This window comes from Hyla sarda, chromosome 10 (genome assembly GCF_029499605.1).
Source record: "Hyla sarda isolate aHylSar1 chromosome 10, aHylSar1.hap1, whole genome shotgun sequence".
In the NCBI taxonomy this organism is placed as follows: domain Eukaryota; kingdom Metazoa; phylum Chordata; class Amphibia; order Anura; family Hylidae; genus Hyla; species Hyla sarda.
In genome coordinates this window covers 4097761-4122362 of record NC_079198.1, presented here as the reverse complement: position 1 = coordinate 4122362, position 24602 = coordinate 4097761, and the positions used below count along the sequence as shown (strand labels likewise).

The 24602-nt window shown below is 44.0% G+C and overlaps 1 long non-coding RNA gene across 8 annotated transcripts in view; it reads left to right on the top strand.

The window, feature by feature from the left end:
- The window catches only part of LOC130294112 (uncharacterized), a 196227-nt gene that overhangs the window by 3352 nt on the left and 168273 nt on the right, over positions 1 to 24602 (top strand). For all 8 annotated transcript variants that reach the window (XR_008848389.1, XR_008848392.1, XR_008848394.1 and 5 more), the window contains exon 2: positions 2923 to 3014. This is a non-coding gene — a long non-coding RNA (uncharacterized LOC130294112). The remainder of the gene's footprint in view (positions 1 to 2922; positions 3015 to 24602) is intronic.

Here is a 24602-nt window from a genome sequence, read left to right as displayed (position 1 = left end):
GAATATAGGTGTGCAGTGGCGGGTATATAGGGGTACAGTGGTGGGTATATAGGTGTGTAGTGGCAGGTATATAGGGGTACAGTGGTGGGTATATAGGTGTGCAGTGACGAGTATATAGGGGTACAGTGGTGGGTATATAGGTGTGCAGTGGCGAGTATATAGGGGTACAGTGGTGGGAATATAGATGTGCAGTGGTGAGTATATAGGGTATATAGGGGTACAGTGGTGGGTATATAGGTGTGCAGTGATGAGTATATAGGGGTACAGTAGTGAGTATATAGGGGTACAGTGATGAGTATATAGGGGTGTAGTGATGGGTATATAGGGGTACAGTGGTGAGTATATAGGGGTGCAGTGGGGGATATTGTTGCTGGTCTATAGGGGTGCAGTGGGGGATATATAGAGGTTGGTATATAGGGGTATAGTGTTGGGTATATAGGGGTGTAGTGGCTGTTGTATAGGGCAGATATATATAGGGGTACATTGGTGGGTATATAGGTGTGCAGTGGTGGATATATTGGGTATATAGGGGTACAGTGGTGGGAATATAGGTGTGCTGTGATGAGTATATAGGGTATATAGGGGTACAGTAGTTGGTATATAGGGGCACAGTGGCAGGTATATAGGTGTGTAGTGATGGGTATATAGGGGTACAGTGGTGAGTACATAGGGATACAGTGGTGGGTATATTGGGGTACAGTGGTGGGTATATAGGGGTACAGTTGTGGGTATATAGGTGTGCAGTGATGAGTATATAGGGTATATAGGGGTACAGTGGTGGGTATATAGGTGTGCAGTGATGAGTATATAGGGGTACAGTAGTGAGTATATAGGGGTACAGTGATGAGTATATAGGGGTACAGTGGTGGGTATATTGGGGTACAGTGGTGGGTATATAGGGGTACAGTGGTGGGTATATAGGTGTGCAGTGACGAGTATATAGGGTATATAGGGGTACAGTGGTGGGAATATAGGTGTGCAGTGGTGAGTATATAGGGTATATAGGGGTACAGTGGTGGGTATATAGGTGTGCAGTGACGAGTATATAGGGGTACAGTGGTGGGAATATAGGTGTGCAGTGGGGAGTATATAGGGGTACAGTGGTGGGAATATAGGTGTGCAGTGGTGAGTATATAGGGGTACAGTGGTGGGAATATAGGTGTACAGTGACGAGTATATAGGGGTACAGTGGTGGGAATATAGGTGTGCAGTGACGAGTATATAGGGGTACAGTGGTGGGAATATAGGTGTGCAGTGACGAGTATATAGGGGTACAGTGGTGGGTATATAGGTGTGCAGTGACGAGTATATAGGGGTACAGTGGTGGGAATATAGGTGTGCAGTGGGGAGTATATAGGGGTACAGTGGTGGGAATATAGGTGTGCAGTGGTGAGTATATAGGGGTACAGTGGTGGGAATATAGGTGTGCAGTGACGAGTATATAGGGGTACAGTGGTGGGAATATAGGTGTGCAGTGACGAGTATATAGGGGTACAGTGGTGGGTATATAGGTGTGCACTGACGAGTATATAGGGGTACAGTGGTGGGAATATAGGTGTGCAGTGGCGAGTATATAGGGGTACAGTGGTGGGAATATAGGTGTGCAGTGACGAGTATATAGGGGTACAGTGGTGGGTATATAGGTGTGCAGTGACGAGTATATAGGGGTACAGTGGTGGGAATATAGGTGTGCAGTGGCGAGTATATAGGGGTACAGTGGTGGGAATATAGGTGTGCAGTGGCGAGTATATAGGGGTACAGTGGTGGGAATATAGGTGTGCAGTGGCGAGTATATAGGGGTACAGTGGTGGGAATATAGGTGTGCAGTGGCAGGTATATAGGGGTACAGTGGTGGGAATATAGGTGTGCAGTGGCGAGTATATAGGGGTACAGTGGTGGGAATATAGGTGTGCAGTGGCGAGTATATAGGGGTACAGTGGTGGGAATATAGGTGTGCAGTGGCGAGTATATAGGGGTACAGTGGTGGGAATATAGGTGTGCAGTGGCGAGTATATAGGGGTACAGTGGTGGGAATATAGGTGTGCAGTGGCAGGTATATAGGGGATAATCCTATTGTACACAACAGGTATGGTCCTGTGCACGACCGAAATACTCATTGGGGGACATGTATCATTATTTGTGTATGGTAGAAGCATTTTACCCCTTTTCCCGAATTCTAAATTATGTGCAGAAGCGCTAAATTTATCAATCAAGCGCAATGAGCTTCATAAATTGCGGGTAAATATAGTGATCTCCTAAATCCACTCTTTGGAAAATAGAATCAATGATTTAGAGCATCTTGCTACGTTAAGTCCAAGATGGCTTATATTTGCGCAAAAAAAACAGCTCTTGCGGCAAAATTTTTGGTGTAAAGAAAAAGTACGCAGTTAATAAATCCATGTGTATTATAGATGTCACTCCAAGGTACCCTGATTCAGCCACATCTGGAGGACACGCTCTACCAAAACGTGCGCAAAAAAATTGCGCAAAAAAAGGGCTTGCGCAAAATTTTGCGCAAAAAAATACACACAAAACAGGGGTAAAATCTTTTATACATGTCCCCCATAGATCCTCTTTGCAACAAAACAATATAAATCACCAGCTGACCAGTACCAGTGAAAGAGGTGCCTAAAAAATACCTTTTATTTCCATTCTTAAAATTAATAAAAGCAACACATATGTGAATGTTGTGCTTGTATTATGTCAGAAGGGATTAGGTACTTAGGTACATAATACAAGCACAACATTCCCATATGTGTTGCTTTTATTAATTTTAAGAATGGAAATAAAAGGTATTTTTTAGGCACCTCTTTCACTGGTACTGGTCAGCTGGTGATTTATATAGGTATATAGGGGACCCCTATATACAGGAGATATGTATATACTGGTAGTGGACAGTGACCCTTTCCTCTTCTTTTGTAGGGGCAGGCAGGACGCTGCCATCATGGAGCGGATCGGTTCCTGTCCCCTGTGGTCCGGCGCTGATGACACAGGAAATGTGGCTCTATAGAGAGGTAAGTGCTGCTATTCCCACACTGCGGGCTGGAGAGGCTCTACAGCTGCCATTGTCCGCCTGTCACTTCTCTATAAGTCTATACAATGAAAGCACAATTAAGTGCTTAAACCGAGAGGAGATTGGGGGGGGGGGGGGGGTCCTTGTGTGCTCAGAGCGTATTATCTTACTTTCCATTAAAGGTGCATTTACTCCGAAATATCCTCAACCACATTCCCTGCCGCTGTATTCAGAGACAATTGTCCCCCGGCCCCTGCATGGGAAATAACCTGATAATCATGTGACTGACAGCTTCTCCCACAGACCATCCATCCGTGCGCTCGGGGACGTCTTTTTGGTTCTCAGTAAAGTTTCGGAATCCTGGCGTCTATTATTCGTTTTGTTGCTGGTGCTGAAGTTTAAGCTTAAAACTGCATGGACAGATTACGATTTACTATTTTTCAGCCACACTTAAAAAAAGAATAAGCCATAAAAAAAGTATCCCTAACTAATTAATTAACTAATCAATAAATGTATTAATTAATTTATTTTTTATTTTTTATAATGAGTATAGGCCTTTTTTCCCCTTACGTAATTTAATTACAAGTCATGTGATTCATTCGTGTGACTAAGGATTTAAATCTTAGTCTTACTGATGGTAATCATATGGTTAATATCAGTTTTTCCTAACCAGGGTGCCTCCAGCTGTTGCAAAACTACAACTCCCAGCGTGCCCAGACAGCCATGCAACATCTGGAGGTTCACAGTTTGGAGACCACTGATGTCGAGCAGTGATACCCAATGCATCGTGCTGCAAAACTACAACTCCCAGCATGTCCAGACAGCTGCTGGCTATCCGTGCATGCTGGGAGTTGTAGTTTTACAACACCTGCAGGTCCACATTTTGGAGACCGCTTGTATAGAGTAGTGAGTGCCTCATGAGCTGTTGCAAAACTACAATTATCAGCATGCTAGGCATGCTGGGAATTGTAGTTTTGCTACATCTGGAGGCCCACAGTTTGGAGACCCCTGTTTTACAACAATAATCCCCAATGTGTGGCTCTCCAGCTGTGGCAAAACTACAACTCCCAGCATGTCCTGACTGCCTTTCGGCAGTCAGGACATGCTGGGAATTGTAGTTTTGCAATAGCTGCAGACACCCTGGTTGGATAGCACTGGTTTAATGTCTTATCCTATTGCTGCATCAGGAGGATCCGGATGAACAGAATAGCAATTAGGACTGACACATAAGCAGGTACTGTATTTCTGGCATGAATGAGCTGTGGGGTGCGTCACAGGATAAGCCCTCATGTCATTCGCTGGGCCTAATCCTTGGACTTTCCATGTGGAAAAAGCAGAGGATCAGCCCCAACGAATGTGACTGACTTTAGCAGCTGATTTGTATTTTTTTCTGCAGATTTACCCTAGTCCCAAAATGGAACATTCAATTTTACCCTGAAATCTCCATCAGTCCTCAGGCAGTCCCATGCAAGTGAATAGAGTATCCGCAACTCCATTCAGGAACCTTCCTCACTGAGATATTGTTTATGTGCATTATTTCTGCAGATTTCGCCTAGAAAATCCGGGATTCGGTGTCATTAAATGACAATAGGGCTAATCTTTGTGAGTGTCAGCTTTGACTTAAAGGGTTTATCCAGGATTAGAGAAAAAAAACGCCACACCCATCCTCAGGTTGTTTGGGGGTATTGCAGCTCAGTTCCATTGAAGTGAATGGAGACGAGTTGTAATACCGCAAACAACCTGAGGACAGGCGAGGCACTGTGTTCAGTTAATACTGACAGGTGAAGGGGGATGTAGATCTGCAGAACAACTCGGAGCTGTATGAATCAGAGTCTATGTAAAGCTGGGTGACAACCCCTAATTGCTTCTGTAGCTACAGCCAAAACTGACATAGTTGAGGCAGCCGTATACCAGTGGTCTCCAAACTGTGGACCTCCAGATGTTGCAAAATTAAAATGCTCAGCATGCCCGGACAGCCAGCGGCATGCTGGGAGTTGTAGTTTTGCAATATCTAAAAACTACTCCGGTGGGCTTCAAACTGTGGGCCTCCAGATATTGCAAAACTACAATACCCAGCATGCCCAGGCAGCCACCGGCATGCTGGGAGTTGTAGTTTAGCAATATCTTAAAGCTACACCAGTGTTCTCCAAACTGTGGTCCTCCAGATGTTGCAAAATTACAACTCCCAGAATGCTGTTGGCTGCCCGGGCATGCTGGGAGTTATAGTTTTGCATTATCTAAACAGTACACCAGTGGTCTCCAAACTGTGGACCTCCAGATATTGTAAAACCACAACTCCCAGCATGCCCGGACAGCCAACGGCATTCTGGTAGTTATAGTTTTGCATTATCTATACACTGCATCAGTGGTTTCCAAACTGTGGACCTCCAGATATTGTAAAACCACAACTCCCAGCATGCCCGGACAGCCAACGGCATTCTGGTAGTTATAGTTTTGCATTATCTATACACTGCATCAGTGGTTTCCAAACTGTGGACCTCCAGATGTTGCAAAACCACAACTCCCAGCATGCCCGGACAGCCAACGGCATTCTGGTAGTTATAGTTTTGCATTATCTATACACTGCATCAGTGGTTTCCAAACTGTGGACCTCCAGATGTTGCAAAATTACAACTCCCAGCATGCCCGGGTAGCCAACAGCATGCTAGGTATTGTAGTTTTGCAACATCTGGAATTCCACACTTTGGAGACCGCCATCATACACCTTCTTCCCTGGTCTCCCCATATGTTTAGATTTCATTGCGTTTAGTTAGGATCTCTTGTGGTCGGCCGTTCCTCGGCCTGTAAAGAATCCTTCCTGTATAGATGGGGAATTATTTTCTTTGCATTGGAGCGAAGAGCTCTTGTAAATCCCGTAAATGAGAGGTGATGGCGGCGATTCCTCAGGAGCCTATCTCTCCTGTCATCTTTCCCCTCATCTGGACTTCATCTCCTGCATTAGACACCCAGACCGCCCCCCCCCCCCCATTCTGTGCCTTCGATCCCCCCCCCCCCCCATACAATGAAGAAATTTGTAGAACAATCTGTGCTATATGCCATTTTTTGACGGTGGTGTTCCTTTAAGGGGGTGACCTTCACTTCATATGTTGTAAAACTACAACTCCCAGCATGCCCAGACAGCCAACGGCTGTCTGGGCATGCTGGGAGTTGTAGTTTTGCACAAGCTGGAGTGCACAGTTTGGAGACCTGGGCTCTAGGGGAGGCTGCATCAGTCTCCACCATTCCATAGAGTAGCCTTGAGTCTATAGATCCAACGCTAAGACGACAATCGTAGATCAAAGGTCCGGGGTCACACGGCGACGACATTCACACACACACACATCCGATTGGCAGAGAACTTCCCAAAAGGTCACAAGTCAAAGTTCAGGTGTCAAGAAGTGTTTTCTAACTACAAAAAAAAAAAAAGAGATTAATTAATTCTTTCACCAGAAAACTTGCGCAAAACACGGAAAAATGTGCAAGAATTTTTTTTTTTTGCCAAAACCTACACGAAAACATTTTAAAATTCTCTCAATTCTCTCCTCCCCCACGGGCCTTAAGCAATGTTCACACAGCATAAAATTTGGCCGTGTATATTACTTTAGGTGCGCATTTTCATGTGGAAAAAACAAAAAAAATTAGCAGTCGCAGTTTTACCGATTACTGATCATCGCCCTATCGCCAGATGTAAAGCCATAGGCATGGTGGGAAATGGGAAGGTTTGGCATGATGTGCCCCCCCCCCCCCCTCCCAGTGCATAGGTCTCCAAACTGTGGACCTTCAGCTGTTGCAAAACTACAACTCCCAGCATGCCCGGGCAGAGTTGCATGCTGGGAGTTGTAGTTTTGCAACATTGGGACAGTATTTTTCCTTACTTTTACTGGTCCAGTCCATGCGCCTGATGGGGGGGGGGGGGGGGGGGGGAGGCACCGTTGCCCCCATCATGGTCTCCCACGTTGTCTCTGACAATGCTGGAGACATAGTGGCTGTGACACTCGGCTCCAGACTCAACACTATGGGGAATTCCTGAACACGTTCCGTCATGTCACCGGCACGGGCCGTTACCTGCGAGCAGCCGGCAAACCAGAACGTCATCGTGGAGAGAAGAGGCGTTCAGAACCAGCTGCCCGCACCAGTAGAGGGAATACCTGTCTTCCCCTACTGTAAATTATAAGGTTATTATGAGCGAGATGACCACTTATGGCCCTACATGGTCCAAAATGGTGGCGCCAGAAATCTGGGCTGATATCCGCCATGTTTTATATTATTTTCGTGCAAGACAAAATGAAGTGATGGACAGCAGAGATCACTTGATATAAGCAATTACATAATGTTGTCATATGGTTATAAAAATTACGGTATATATTATAAGGACATCTATCAGGACATGTGATACAGTGGGGAAAAAAGTATTTAGTCACCACCAATTGTGCAAGTTCTCCCCCTTATAAAGATGAGGCTGTAATTTTCATCATAGGTTATAACCTCAACTATGAGAGACAGAATGAGAAAAAAAATCCATAAAATCACATTGTCTGATTATTAAAGAATTTATTTTCAAATTATGGTGGAAAATAAGTATTTGGTCACCTACAAACAAGTAAGATTTCTGGCTCTCACAGACCTGTAACTTCTTCTTTAACAGTCTCCTCTGTCCTCACTCATTACCTGTATTAATGGCTCCTGTTTGAACTTGTTATCAGTATAAAAGACACCTGTCCACAACCTCAAACAGTCACACTCCAAACTTCACTATGGCCAAGACCAAAGAGCTGTCAAAGGACACCAGAAACAAAATTGTAGACCGGCACCAGGCTGGGAAGACTGAATCTGCAATAGGCAAGCAGCTTGGTGTGAAGAAATCAATTGTGGGAGCAATTATTAGAAAATGGAAGACGTACAAGACCACTGATAATCTCCCTTGATCTGGGGCTCCAAGCAAGATCTCAGGCCGTGGTGTCAAAATGATCACAAGAACGGTGAGAAAAAAACCCAGAACCACACGGGGGTCCTAGTGAATGATCTGCAGAGAGCTGGGACCAAAGTAATAAAGGCTACCATCAGTAACACACAACGCCACCAGGGACTCAAATCATGCAGTGCCAGACGTGTCCCCCTGCTTAAGCCAGTACATGTCCGGGCCCACCTGAAGTTTGCTAGAGAGCATTTGGATGATCCAGAAGAGGATTGGGAGAATGTCATATGGTCAGATGAAACCAAAGTAGAACTTTTTGGTAAAAATTCAACTCGTCGTGTTTGGAGGAGAAAGAATGCTGAGTTGCATCCAAAGATTACCATACCTACTGTGAAGCATGGGGGTGGAAACATCACGCTTTGGGGCTATTTTTCAGCAGAGGGACCAGGACGACTGATCCATGTAAAGGAAAGAATGAATGGGGCCATGTATCGTGAGATTTTGAGTGAAAACCTCCTTCCATCAGCAAGGGCATTGAAGATGAAACATGGCTGGGTCTTTCAGCATGACAATGATCCCAAACACATCACCCAGGCAACGAAGGAGTGGCTTCATAAGAAGCATTTCAAGGTCCTGGAGTAGCCTAGCCAGTTTCCAGATCTCAACCCCATAGAAAACCTTTGGAGGGAGTTGAAAGTCTGTGTTGCCCAGCGAAAGCCCCAAAACATCACTGCTCTAGAGGAGATCTGCATGGAGGAATGGGCCAAAATACCTGCAACAGTGTGTGAGAACCTTGTGAAGACAGAAAACATGTGACCTCTGTCATTGACAACAAAGGGATATAACAAAGTATTGAGATGAACTTTTCTTATTGACCGAATACAAATTTTCCACCATAATTTGCAGATAAATCCTTTAATAATCAGACAATGGGATTTATGGATTTTTTCTCATTCTGTCTCATAGTTGAGGTTATAACCTATGATGATAATTACAGCCTCATCTTTATAAGGGGGAGAACTTGTACAATTGGTGAATGACTAAATACTTTTTTCCCCCACTGTATAAGGTATACTGATGATATATAGTTATCTCAGGACATGTGATGTAGTATATACTGATGATATATAGTTATCTCAGGACATGTGATATAGTATATACTGATGATATATAGTTATCTCAGGACATGTGATATAGTATATACTGATGATATAGTTATCTCAGGACATGTGATGTAGTATATACTAATGATATATAGTTATCTCAGGACATGTGATATAGTATATACTAATGATATATAGTTATCTCAGGACATGTGATATAGTATATACTGATCATATATAGTTATCTTAGGACATGTGATATAGTATATACTGATGTTATTCTGTTATCAGGACATGTGATATAGTATATACTGATGATATAGTTATCTCAGGACATGTGATATAGTATATACTAATGATATATAGTTATCTCAGGACATGTGATATAGTATATACTGATGTTATTCTGTTATCAGGACATGTGATATAGTATATACTGATGTTATTCTGTTATCTGGACATGTGATATAGTATATACTGATGATATAGTTATCTCAGGACATGTGATATAGTATATACTGATGATATATAGTTATCTCAGGACATGTGATATAGTATATACTGATGATATATAGTAATCTCAGGACGTGTGATATAGTATATACTGATGATATAGTTATCTCAGGACATGTGATATAGTATATACTGATGATATATAGTAATCTCAGGACGTGTGATATAGTATATACTGATGATATATAGTAATCTCAGGACATGTGATATAGTATATACTGATGTTATTCTGTTATCTGGACATGTGATATAGTATATACTGATGATATATAGTTATCTCAGGACATGTGATATAGTATATACTGATGATATATAGTTATCTCAGGACATGTGATATAGTATATACTGATGTTATTCTGTTATCTGGACATGTGATATAGTATATACTGATGATATAGTTATCTCAGGACTTGTGATATAGTATATACTGATGATATATAGTTATCTCAGGACATGTGATATAGTATATACTGATGATATAGTTATCTCAGGACATGTGATATAGTATATACTGATGATATATAGTTATCTCAGGACATGTGATATAGTATATACTGATGTTATTCTGTTATCTGGACATGTGATATAGTATATACTGATGTTATTCTGTTATCAGGACATGTGATATAGTATATACTGATGATATAGTTATCTCAGCTCATGTGATATAGTATATACTGATGTTATTCTGTTATCTGGACATGTGATATAGTATATACTGATGATATATAGTAATCTCAGGACATGTGATATAGTATATACTGATGATATATAGTTATCTCAGGACGTGTGATATAGTATATACTGATGATATATAGTTATCTCAGGACATGTGATATAGTATATACTGATGTTATTCTGTTATCTGGACGTGTGATATAGTATATACTGATGATATATAGTTATCTCAGCTCATGTGATATAGTATATACTGATGATATATAGTTATCTCAGGACATGTGATATAGTATATATTGATGATATAGTAATCTCAGGACGTGTAATATAGTATATACTGATGTTATTCTGTTATCTGGACATGTGATATAGTATATACTGATGATATAGTTATCTCAGGACATGTGATATAGTATATACTGATGATATATAGTTATCTCAGGACGTGTGATATAGTATATACTGATGTTATTCTGTTATCTGGACATGTGATATAGTATATACTGATGATATAGTTATCTCAGGACATGTGATATAGTATATACTGATGTTATTCTGTTATCTGGACATGTGATATAGTATATACTGATGTTATTCTGTTATCAGGACATGTGATATAGTATATACTGATGTTATTCTGTTATCTGGACATGTGATATAGTATATACTGATGATATAGTAATCTCAGGACATGTGATATAGTATATACTGATGATATATAGTTATCTCAGGACATGTGATATAGTATATACTGATGATATTCTGTTATCTGGACATGTGATATAGTATATACTGATGATATAGTTATCTCAGGACATGTGATATAGTATATACTGATGATATTCTGTTATCTGGACATGTGATATAGTATATACTGATGTTATTCTGTTATCTGGACATGTGATATAGTATATACTGATGATATAGTAATCTCAGGACGTGTGATATAGTATATACTGATGATATATAGTTATCTCAGGACATGTGATATAGTATATACTGATGATATTCTGTTATCTGGACATGTGATATAGTATATACTGATGTTATTCTGTTATCTGGACATGTTGGGCCTGTTGGATGGGAGATTTATGCCCCTTCTTGTGTTATTTTAGTGTCTCTATAACACTTTGTGGCTTTGTGCATTGATACTTCCCTGACAGGACGCAGGATTGATGGCCGCTCATCCATCTCTGTGAGTCTCCCAGTGAAATGATGGCGGTGAGGACGGGGCTGACAGATGGATAATGGATGGGATGTAGCTTTCATGTCTGTCCCTCACCAGTGGAAGGAGCTGTAAGAGATGCAGTGATAGATCTTCTTGTGTCACTCATCATTTCAGGACCCCCGGAGAGCGTCCTGCAGGGTCCTGTGCTCTGTCACTGACACATGAGAGAAAGCTGTCACCGCTACCTGGAGCCCAGGATGGGGTGAGGGGCCACACGGTACAGCACCCGTCCACATGTCTACCATCTGCATCACTGAGACCCCTATATATATATATCATCACAAGTAATAGTCTGTATAATAGATGTAACACTGAGACCCCTATATATATCATCACAAGTAATAGTCTGTATAATAGATGTAACACTGAGACCCCTATATATATATCACAAGTAATAGTCTGTATAATAGATGTAACACTGAGACCCCTATATATATATAACAAGTAATAGTCTGTATAATAGATGTAACACTGAGACCCCTATATATATATATAACAAGTAATAGCCTGTATAATAGATGTAACTGTTACGCCGAGCGCTCCGGGTCCCCGCTCCTCCCCGGAGCGCTCGCTACACTCTCGCTCCCGCAGCGCCCCGGTCAGATCCACTGACCGGGTGCGCTGCGATACCGCCTCCAGCCGGGATGCGATTCGCGATGCGGGTGGCGCCCGCTCGCGATGCGCACCCCGGCTCCCGTACCTGACTCGCTCTCCGTCGGTCCTGTCCCGGCGCGCGCGGCCCCGCTCCCTAGGGCGCGCGCGTGCCGGGTCTCTGCGATTTAAAGGGCCACTGCGCCGCTGATTGGCGCAGTGGTTCTAATCAGTGTGTTCACCTGTGCACTCCCTATGTATACCTCACTTCCCCTGCACTCCCTCGCCGGATCTTGTTGCCATTGTGCCAGTGAAAGCGTTCCCTTGTGTGTTCCTAGCCTGTGTTCCAGACCTCCTGCCGTTGCCCCTGACTACGATCCTTGCTGCCTGCCCCGACCTTCTGCTACGTCCGACCTTGCTTCTGTCTACTCCCTTGTACCGCGCCTATCTTCAGCAGTCAGAGAGGTTGAGCCGTTGCTAGTGGATACGACCTGGTCACTACCGCCGCAGCAAGACCATCCCGCTTTGCGGCGGGCTCTGGTGAATACCAGTAGTGACTTAGAACCGGTCCACTAGCACGGTCCACGCCAATCCCTCTCTGGCACAGAGGATCCACCTCCTGCCAGCCGGCATCGTGACAGTAGATCCGGCCATGGATCCCGCTGAAGTTCCTCTGCCAGTTGTCGCCGACCTCACCACGGTGGTCGCCCAGCAGTCACAACAAGGCCACCAGCTGTCTCAACTGACCGTGATGCTACAGCAGCTACTACCACAGCTTCAGCAATCATCTCCTCCGCCAGCTCCTGCACCTCCTCCGCAGCGAGTGGCCGCCTCAGGCCTACGACTATCCTTGCCGGATAAATTTGATGGGGACTCTAAGTTTTGCCGTGGCTTTCTTTCACAATGTTCCCTGCACTTGGAGATGATGTCGGACCAGTTTCCTACTGAAAGGTCTAAGGTGGCTTTCGTAGTCAGCCTTCTGTCTGGAAAAGCTCTGTCATGGGCCACACCGCTCTGGGACCGCAATGACCCCGTCACTGCCTCTGTACACTCCTTCTTCTCGGAAATTCGAAGTGTCTTTGAGGAACCTGCCCGAGCCTCTTCTGCTGAGACTGCCCTGCTGAACCTGGTCCAGGGTAATTCTTCCGTTGGCGAGTACGCCGTGCAATTCCGTACTCTTGCTTCAGAACTTTCCTGGAATAATGAGGCCCTCTGCGCGACCTTTAAAAAAGGCCTATCCAGCAACATTAAAGATGTTCTGGCCGCACGAGAAATTCCTGCTAACCTACATGAACTCATTCATCTAGCCACTCGCATTGACATGCGTTTTTCCGAAAGGCGTCAGGAGCTCCGCCAGGATATGGACTTTGTTCGCACGAGGCGTTTTTTCTCCCCGGCTCCTCTCTCCTCTGGTCCTCTGCAATCCGTTCCTGTGCCTCCCGCCGTGGAGGCTATGCAAGTTGACCGGTCTCGCCTGACACCTCAAGAGAGGACACGACGCCGCATGGAGAATCTCTGCCTGTACTGTGCCGGTACCGAACACTTCCTGAAGGATTGTCCTATCCGTCCTCCCCGCCTGGAAAGACGTACGCTGACTCCGCACAAAGGTGAAACAGTCCTTGATGTCAACTCTGCTTCTCCACGTCTTACTGTGCCTGTGCGGATATCTGCCTCTACCTTCTCCTTCTCCACTAAGGCCTTCTTGGACTCCGGATCTGCAGGAAACTTTATTTTGGCCTCTCTCATCAACAGGTTCAACATCCCAGTGACCAGTCTCGCCAGACCTCTCTACATCAATTGCGTTAACAATGAAAGATTGGACTGTGCCGTGCGTTACCGCACGGAACCCCTCCTAATGTGCATCGGACCTCACCACGAAAAAATTGAGTTTTTGGTCCTCTCCAATTGCACTTCCGAAATTCTCCTTGGACTACCCTGGCTTCAACACCATTCCCCAACCCTGGATTGGTCCACTGGGGAGATCAAGAGTTGGGGTCCCTCTTGTTTCAAGGACTGCCTTAAACTGGTTACCAGTACTCCTTGCCGTGACCCTGTGGTTCCCCCTGTAACCGGTCTCCCTAAGGCCTATATGGACTTTGGGGATGTTTTTTGCAAAAAACAAGCGGAGACTCTACCTCCTCACAGGCCTTATGACTGTCCTATTGACCTCCTCCCGGGCACTACTCCACCCCGGGGCAGAATTTATCCTCTCTCTGCCCCAGAGACTCTTGCTATGTCTGAGTACATCCAGGAAAATTTAAAAAAGGGCTTTATCCGCAAATCCTCCTCTCCTGCCGGAGCCGGATTTTTCTTTGTGTCCAAAAAAGATGGCTCCCTACGTCCTTGCATTGACTACCGCGGTCTTAATAAAATCACGGTAAAGAACCGCTACCCTCTACCTCTCATCTCTGAACTCTTTGATCGCCTCCAAGGTGCCCACATCTTTACCAAACTGGACTTAAGAGGTGCTTATAATCTCATCCGCATCAGAGAGGGGGATGAATGGAAAACGGCATTTAACACTAGAGATGGACACTTTGAGTATCTGGTCATGCCCTTTGGCCTGTGCAACGCCCCTGCCGTCTTCCAAGACTTTGTTAATGAAATTTTTCGTGATCTCTTATATTCCTGTGTTGTTGTGTATCTGGACGATATCCTGATTTTTTCTGCCAACCTAGAAGAACATCGCCAGCATGTCCGCATGGTTCTTCAGAGACTTCGTGACAATCAACTTTATGCCAAAATGGAGAAATGTCTGTTTGAATGTCAATCTCTTCCTTTCCTAGGATACTTGGTCTCTGGCCAGGGACTACAAATGGATCCAGACAAACTCTCTGCCGTCTTAGATTGGCCACGCCCCTCCGGACTCCGTGCTATCCAACGTTTTTTGGGGTTCGCCAATTATTACAGACAATTTATTCCACATTTTTCCACCATTGTGGCTCCTATCGTGGCTTTAACCAAAAAAAATGCCAATCCTAAGTCATGGCCTCCTCAAGCGGAAGACGCCTTTAAACAGCTCAAGTCTGCCTTTTCTTCAGCTCCCGTGCTCTCCAGACCTGACCCATCTAAACCCTTCCTATTGGAGGTTGATGCCTCCTCAGTAGGAGCTGGAGCGGTCCTTCTACAAAAAAATTCTTCCGGGCATGCTGTTACTTGTGTTTTTTTTTCTAAGACCTTCTCTCCGGCGGAGAGGAACTACTCCATCGGGGATCGAGAGCTACTAGCCATTAAATTAGCACTTGAGGAATGGAGGCATCTGCTGGAGGGATCAAGATTTCCAGTTATTATTTACACCGATCACAAGAACCTTTCCTATCTCCAGTCTGCCCAACGGCTGAATCCTCGCCAGGCCAGGTGGTCTCTGTTCTTTGCCCGATTTAATTTTGAAATTCACTTTCGGCCTGCCGATAAGAACATTAGGGCCGATGCTCTCTCTCGTTCCTCGGATGCCTCGGAAGTAGAGCTCTCTCGGCAACACATCATTCCTCCTGACTGCCTGATCTCCACTTCTCCAGCCTCCATCAGGCAAACTCCTCCAGGGAAGACCTTCGTCTCTCCACGCCAACGCCTCGGAATCCTCAAATGGGGTCACTCCTCCCATCTCGCAGGTCATGCGGGCATCAAGAAATCCGTGCAACTCATCTCTCGTTTCTATTGGTGGCCGACTCTGGAGACGGATGTTGTGGATTTTGTGCGAGCCTGCACTGTCTGTGCCCGGGATAAGACTCCTCGCCAGAAGCCCGCTGGTCTTCTTCATCCTCTGCCTGTTCCCGAACAGCCTTGGTCTCTGATTGGTATGGACTTTATTACAGACTTACCCTCATCCCGTGGCAACACTGTTGTTTGGGTGGTCGTTGATCGATTCTCCAAGATGGCACATTTCATCCCTCTTCCTGGTCTTCCTTCTGCGCCTCAGTTGGCAAAACAATTTTTTGTACACATTTTTCGTCTTCACGGGTTGCCCACGCAGATCGTCTCGGATAGAGGCGTCCAATTCGTGTCTAAATTCTGGAGGGCTCTCTGTAAACAACTCAAGATTAAATTAAACTTTTCTTCTGCTTATCATCCTCAATCCAATGGGCAAGTAGAAAGAATTAACCAGGTCCTGGGTGATTATTTACGGCATTTTGTTTCCTCCCGCCAGGATGACTGGGCAGATCTTCTACCATGGGCCGAATTCTCGTATAACTTCAGAGTTTCTGAATCTGCTTCCAAATCCCCATTTTTCGTGGTGTACGGCCGTCACCCTCTTCCCCCCCTCCCTACTCCCTTGCCCTCTGGTGTACCCGCTGTGGATGAAATAACTCGTGATCTTTCCACCATATGGAAAGAGACCCAAAATTCTCTCTTACAGGCTTCATCACGCATGAAGAAGTTTGCTGATAAGAAAAGAAGAGCTCCCCCCATTTTTTCTCCCGGAGACAAGGTATGGCTCTCCGCTAAATATGTCCGCTTCCGTGTTCCCAGCTACAAATTGGGACCACGCTATCTTGGTCCTTTCAAAATTTTGTGCCAGATTAATCCTGTCTCTTATAAACTTCTTCTCCCTCCTTCTCTTCGTATTCCTAATGCCTTTCACGTTTCTCTTCTTAAACCACTCATCATCAACCGTTTCTCTCCTAAACTTATCTCTCCCACTCCTGTCTCCGGTTCTTCTGACATCTTTCCTGTAAAGGAGATACTGGCCTCCAAAAAGGTCAGAGGAAAAACCTTCTTTTTGGTTGACTGGGAGGGCTGTGGTCCTGAAGAGAGATCCTGGGAACCTGAGGACAATATCCTAGATAAAAATCTGGTCCTCAGGTTCTCAGGCTCCAAGAAGAGGGGGAGACCCAAGGGGGGGGGTACTGTTACGCCGAGCGCTCCGGGTCCCCGCTCCTCCCCGGAGCGCTCGCTACACTCTCGCTCCCGCAGCGCCCCGGTCAGATCCACTGACCGGGTGCGCTGCGATACCGCCTCCAGCCGGGATGCGATTCGCGATGCGGGTGGCGCCCGCTCGCGATGCGCACCCCGGCTCCCGTACCTGACTCGCTCTCCGTCGGTCCTGTCCCGGCGCGCGCGGCCCCGCTCCCTAGGGCGCGCGCGCGCCGGGTCTCTGCGATTTAAAGGGCCACTGCGCCGCTGATTGGCGCAGTGGTTCCAATTAGTGTGTTCACCTGTGCACTCCCTATTTATACCTCACTTCCCCTGCACTCCCTCGCCGGATCTTGTTGCCATTGTGCCAGTGAAAGCGTTCCCTTGTGTGTTCCTAGCCTGTGTTCCAGACCTCCTGCCGTTGCCCCTGACTACGATCCTTGCTGCCTGCCCCGACCTTCTGCTACGTCCGACCTTGCTTCTGTCTACTCCCTTGTACCGCGCCTATCTTCAGCAGTCAGAGAGGTTGAGCCGTTGCTAGTGGATACGACCTGGTCACTACCGCCGCAGCAAGACCATCCCGCTTTGCGGCGGGCTCTGGTGAATACCAGTAGTGACTTAGAACCGGTCCACTAGCACGGTCCACGCCAATCCCTCTCTGGCACAGAGGATCCACCTCCTGCCAGCCGGCATCGTGACAGTAACACTGAGACCCCTATATATATATATAACAAGTAATGCTGACATGAGATATTAAATCACTTATTTTGTTGGAGTGCTGCGCCTGTATCTGGTTCTTATCTTGGATGGACTCTGATCAAGTCCTTTGGGACGCTGGCACCAATTTTTTGGTTGGACTGGATAAGTAGTGCTGCTTTATTTTGGGATTATATATATATATATATATATATATATATATATATATATATATATCTCACAAGTAATAGTCTGTATAATAGATGTAACACTGAGACCCCTATATATATATATATATAACAAGTAATAGTCTGTATAATAGATGTAACACTGAGACCCCTATATATATATATATATAACAAGTAATAGTCTGTATAATAGATGTAACACTGAGACCCCTATATATATATATATAACAAGTAATAGCCTGTATAATAGATGTAACACTGAGACCCCTATATATATATATATAACAAGTAATAGTCTGTATAATAGATGTAACACTGAGACCCCTATATATATAACAAGTAATAGTCTGTATAATAGATGTAACACTGAGACCCCTATATATATAACAAGTAATAGTCTGTATAATAGATGTAACACTGAGACCCCTATATATATAACAAGTAATAGTCTGTATAATAGATGTAACACTGAGACCCCTATATATATAACAAGTAATAGTCTGTATAAATTATGTAACCATTCGCATCACTGAGACCCCCAGATATACAATCGAACTGACATAGAATTGAACCCTTTATACTTTAATGGTCGGTTTATTTGAACAGTGAGAGACAGAATAGCAACAAAACATCCATTTCATAAATAGATTAGCATTTTACTCAGTTAAATAAGTACTTGATCCCTTATCAATCAGCAAGATTATGGGATGAGATTAGGAGCACTCTCTTAAAGGGAGAGTTACCTGTATAGAAGACCCCTGTCCACAGAAGCATCAATCAGATTCCAAACTCTCCACCATGGCCAAGACCGAAGAGCTGTCCAAGGATGTCAGGGAGAAGATGGTGACCTACACAAGGCTGGAATGGGCTACAAGACATCGCCAAGCAGCTTGGTGAGAAGTTTACTACAGTTACTGCGATTATCCACAAATGGATGAAACACAAAATATTTGTCAATCTCCCTCAGTCTGAATCATTCAGATGTCCATTGGTAACCTTCAGACAGACCTGTCTTTGTGATGTCTTGAGCAGGGGGACCTTGTGGGCGCTGCACGTGTGTCCAGCAGGGTGGTTCAGTGGTTAGCACTGTTACCTTGCAGCTCTGGGTTCAAATCCCACCAAGGAAAACCTCTGCAAAGAGTTTGTATGTTCTCTCCATGTTTGGGTTTGGTTGGGTTTTTAAGATGTCTGATCACAGGGGTCCTGCGGCTTGGGACCCCCTGCGATCTCGGCTGCGGGACCCCAGACTTCCGGTGCACGGAGCGAAGCTCGCTCTGTGCCGGATGACTGGCGATACGGGGTGGAGGCTTGCTCCACTCATGACATCACGACCACGCCCCCTCAATGCAAGTCTATGGAAGGGGGCGTGACAGCATCACGCCCCCTTCCATAGACTTGCATTGAGGGGGCGTGGCCGTGATGTTATGAGCCTCCCGCACTGCACCCAATGCTCTAAATGGACGCCAGGTGCAGCAGGGAGATCGCGGGGGTCCTTTGGATAGGGGATAAGATGTCTAGGGGCAGAGTACCCCTTTAATACTATGTTTACAGACCAGAATTTCTGCATGAATTTATATCCAATACATTTCAATGGGATCCCCCTGTCCCATTCACACAGCAGAATTTTCACTGCAGGAATTCCATTGACGTGTATGGGCTATTAATTTCTTGTTTAGGTCACAATCATCTCCCTGACATTCTTGGACATCTCTTTGGTCTTGGCCATGATGGAGGTTGGAATCCTATTGATTTCTTGTGTGGACAGGTGTCTTTTATACAAGTAACTCTCCCTTTAAGGCCGCCTTGACACGGCAGAAATTCTGCAAAGAATTCTGCATGATTTTTCCGCACGGAATTCTGCCTAAATTTATTGCCCATACACTTTAAAGGGGTTCTCCACCAAAAGGTGATTTTAGTATGTACCTGGCAGACAGTAATGGACGAGCTTAGGAAGGATCTGCACTTGTCTTGGGGATAAATGGCTATGTTGTGAGATTACTATAATACTGTGGATAGCTTTTTGTGAACTGGTATTTCCTGTTTGAGTTTTTCTTTTTTGTCTACAATTCCCAGAATTCCATTTTCCTCCCTCCCACATGTCAGCCACCCCACCCATTGAAACATAAATGAGCTGCATCCATTTAAAAGACCTATGGTTTTCAGTCAGGGTGCCTACAGCTGTTGCATTAGTTGCAGATTGATCTCTCTCCCACTAAGCGATTGCTCCACCCATTTAAGCAGACAGGCTCCCTGTCATCAGCTGACTAGTGATGTCAGGTCTCGGCCGCATTGCAACCTGGGAAAAATCTGAGACAACAGTCATTTTGTATGCTGTTAAAAATTAATATTGGGGTGAAAATCACAGAAGATTTGTGAGAAAACCGTCACACACATGTACAGACACTATATTATGGACTACACTAACTTTACACACCCTGTAGCATTGTAAAATAAAAAAAAATCCTGGAATACCCCTTTAATGGGATTCCGCAAGGTCATTCACACAGCAGAATTTCTACTGCAAAATGTTTGATGCGGAAATCCCACTTTCCATGTTCCAGAAATATATAACTCTTGTCTGATATTTTTCCGGAACATGGAATAGGGTCAATAGGGTTTACATTTCTGTGCAAAATGTGGAGTTGGTGCGGAAATCGCGCAGAATACATGTGGATTTTGTGTGGGATTTAAACGTAGCTTTAAAAAAGGCCACCTATTTTTACTCTGCTGCAGAATCATGCAGAAAGCATCTGGAAATTCTGCATCAATTTCACAAATGCTGGACAGATGTGGATTTGAAGCCAAAATGAATGCGGAATCGGAATTGACGCTGACATGCAGAATTTCTGCTGTGTGAATGGTCACAAGCCAGAATTTCAGCATGGAATCCCGCACGAAAATTCGGCATGAATTCATAGCCAATACACTTTAATAGGATTCCGCTGTCTCATTCACACAGCAGAATTTCCACAAATAGATTTGTATTGAAAAAAAAGTATTAGTGGGATCTAATACTTTTTTTTCAATACAAATCTATTCATAACTTATATCAAAAGCATTTTTTGTGGATTTTTCGCTGTTCAAATAAACAAGTTATTAAAATTGTAGACGGATCATTTATTTGTCATTGCGAACGTACGGAATCAGCAGGGGATCAAATACTTTTTTCCTTTTCTCTGTATAACACTGGCCATAGACATAACAATCAATCTATGGTAAACGTGGGAATTTGCTGGACACGTCAACCATTAAAGGGGTACTCTGGTGGAAAACTTTTTTTTTTTAACTCAACTGGTGCCAGAAAGTTAAACAGATTTGTAAATTACTTGTATTAAAAAAATCTTAATCCTTACAGTACTTATTAGCTGCTGAATACTACAGAGGAAATTATTTTGGAAAACAGAGCTCTCTGCTGACATCACGAGCACAGTGCTCTCTGCTGACATCTCTGTCTAATTTAAGAACTGTCCAGAGTAGAAGAAAATCCCCATAGAAAACATATGCTGTTCTGGACAGTCCCTAAAATGGACAGAGGTGTCAGCAGAGAGCACTGTGGTTATGATGTCAACAGAGAGCTCTGTGGTCCAAAAAGAAAATAATTTCCTCTGTAGTATTCAGCGGCACCAGTTGATTTAAAAAAAAAAACGTTTTCCACTGGAGTACCCCTTTAACTATTATTACACTATTGTGGGCTGGCTCTAGTGCTGTGAGAAAGTGGCGTATGTACGAGAAAAATAAAGTGGCAAACGCATATTTGAATGTGTCGTGAATTGTGTTGCGCAATTCACTTGTGGGAGAAAACAAAAGGATTAAATTGTTGCGAAAAATTTACTCAACAAAATGGCCAAAAATCATAAAAACTGATAAAATTTGCAATTTGAAATGGTGTTATTCCCATCCGCCAGTTTTTGCGCTATTTCAAAAAAATGACTCAGCTATAAAAAAAACAAGATTTACCAAAATTTTGTGCAAAAGAAAAATCCTGTAAAAACCAGAGGGTGTAAAATCTGCTGTTCTATGGGGGTACTGACTGGTTGTAGAAGTGGACGGGTGTTTGGTCAGCCTAAGAAATGGGCGCAGAGCCCTCTGTATACACTGGCATCATAAATCAGGGGGGCACACTATAATAACAAGCCCCGGCCCCTGCCCTACCCGGCCATAAATCCTGCTCCAGGGCCTGGAGGAGATTTTCTGCTTGGTGGAAACAGATGGAGGTGAAATATCCTTATAGATTATGGGGCCGGCGTATCTAATGAAGACATGTGGTGGGAAATGTCCTGTCTGCTGGGGATGAGGGCTCCGTGGGGGGTCTGGACGGACCTGTGTGCATGTTCGCTATATATACACCAGGGCTTAACCAAACAGCCTACGCATCCTGGGAGTTGTATCCCACTATCTATACACTACATACACTATCTATACACTACATACACTATCTATACACTACTATGGATCTCCAGATGTTGCAAAACTACAATGCCCAGCATGACCTGACAGCCGTTGGCTGTCCGGGCATGCTGGGCATTGTAGTTTTGCAACAGCTGGAGGCACCTAGGTTGGGAAACACTGATATATAATATACATTTGCTCCAGGAATATATATGGTCAGTATAAAGATATATGGTCACTATATAGCCGACTGAGTATGTGTCCTACGTATGGCCAGTATGTAAATAGCCTATTCATGGTCACTATATAGCCGACTGAGTATGTGTCCTATGTATGGCCAGTATGTAAATAGCCTATTCATGGTCACTATATAGCCGACTGAGTATGTGTCCTACGTATGGCCAGTATGTAAATAGCCTATTCATGGTCACTATATAGCCGACTGAGTATGTGTCCTACGTATGGCCAGTATGTAAATAGCCTATTCATGGTCACTATATAGCCGACTGAGTATGTGTCCTACGTATGGCCAGTATGTAAATAGCCTATTCATGGTCACTATATAGCCGACTGAGTATGTGTCCTACATATGGCCAGTATGTAAATAGCCTATTCATGGTCACTATATAGCCGACTGAGTATGTGTCCTATGGCTGGGTGTGTGCCCTATCCATGGTCAGTATATAGATAACCTTTTTATGGTCACTATATACTTGTCATCCCACAAATAATATAGCCGACTGAGTATGTGTCCTATGTATGGCCAGTATGTAAATAGCCTAATCATGGTCACTATATACTTGTCAACCCCTATATCCGGCTGGGTGTAAGCCCTATCCATGGTCACTATATAGATAACCTTTTCATGGTCACTATATACTTGTCATCCCACATAGAGTATAGCTGACTGAGTATGTGTCCTATGTATGTCCTATTCATGGTCACTATATACTTGTCAACCCCTATATCCAGCTGGGTGTGTGCCCTATCCATGGTCAGTATATAGATAACCTTTTCATGGTCACTATATACTTGTCAACCCCTATATCCGGCTGGGTGTAAGCCCTATCCATGGTCAGTATATAGATAACCTTTTCATGGTCACTATGTACTTGTCATCCCACATATCATATAGCTGACTGAGTATGTGTCTATGTATGACCAGTATGTAAATAGCCTGTTCATGGTCACTATATACTTGTCAACTCCTATATCCGGCTGGGTGTGTGCCCTATCCATTGTCAGTATATAAATAACCTTTTCATGGTCACTATATACTTGTCATCCCACATATAGTATACCCGACTGAGTATGTGTCCTATGTATGGCCGACTGAGTATGTGTCCTATGTATATAGTATTGCCGACTGAGTATGTGTCTTATGTATATAGTATAGCCGACTGAGTATGTGTCCTATGTATATATTATGGCCGACTGAGTATGTGTCCTATGTATATAGTATTGCCGACTGAGTATGTGTCCTATGTATATAGTATAGCCGACTGAGTATGTGTCCTATGTATATATTATGGCCGACTGAGTATGTGTCCTATGTATATAGTTATATAGTTTTGCCGACTGAGTATGTGTCCTATGTATATAGTATAGCCGACTGAGTATGTGTCCTATGTATATAGTATAGCCGACTGAGTATGTGTCCTATGTATATAGTATAGCCGACTGAGTATGTGTCCTATGTATATAGTATAGCCGACTGAGTATGTGTCCTATGTATGGCCGACTGAGTATGTGTCCTATGTATATAGTATAGCCCACTGAGTATGTGTCCTATGTATATAGTATAGCCGACTGAGTATGTGTCCTATGTATGGCCAGTATTTAAATAGCCTAATCATGGTCACTTTATACTTGTCAACCCCTATATAGTATAGCCGACTGAGTATGTGTCAGTATATAGATAGTATGGATATCCTATTCATGGTCACTATATACTTGTCAACCCCTATATAGTATAGCCGACTGAGTATGTGTCAGTATATAGATAGTATGGATATCCTATTCATGGTCACTATATACTTGTCAACCCCTATATAGTATACCCGACTGAGTATGTGTCCTATGTATGGCCGACTGAGTATGTGTCCTATGTATATAGTATAGCCGACTGAGTATGTGTCCTATGTATATAGTATAGCCGACTGAGTATGTGTCCTATGTATATAGTATGGCCGACTGAGTATGTGTCCTATGTATATAGTATAGCCGACTGAGTATGTGTCCTATGTATAAAGTATAGCCGACTGAGTATGTGTCCTATGTATATAGTATAGCCGACTGAGTATGTGTCCTATGTATATAGTATAGCCGACTGAGTATGTGTCCTATGTATATAGTATAGCCGACTGAGTATGTGTCCTATGTATGGCCGACTGAGTATGTGTCCTATGTATATAGTATAGCCGACTGAGTATGT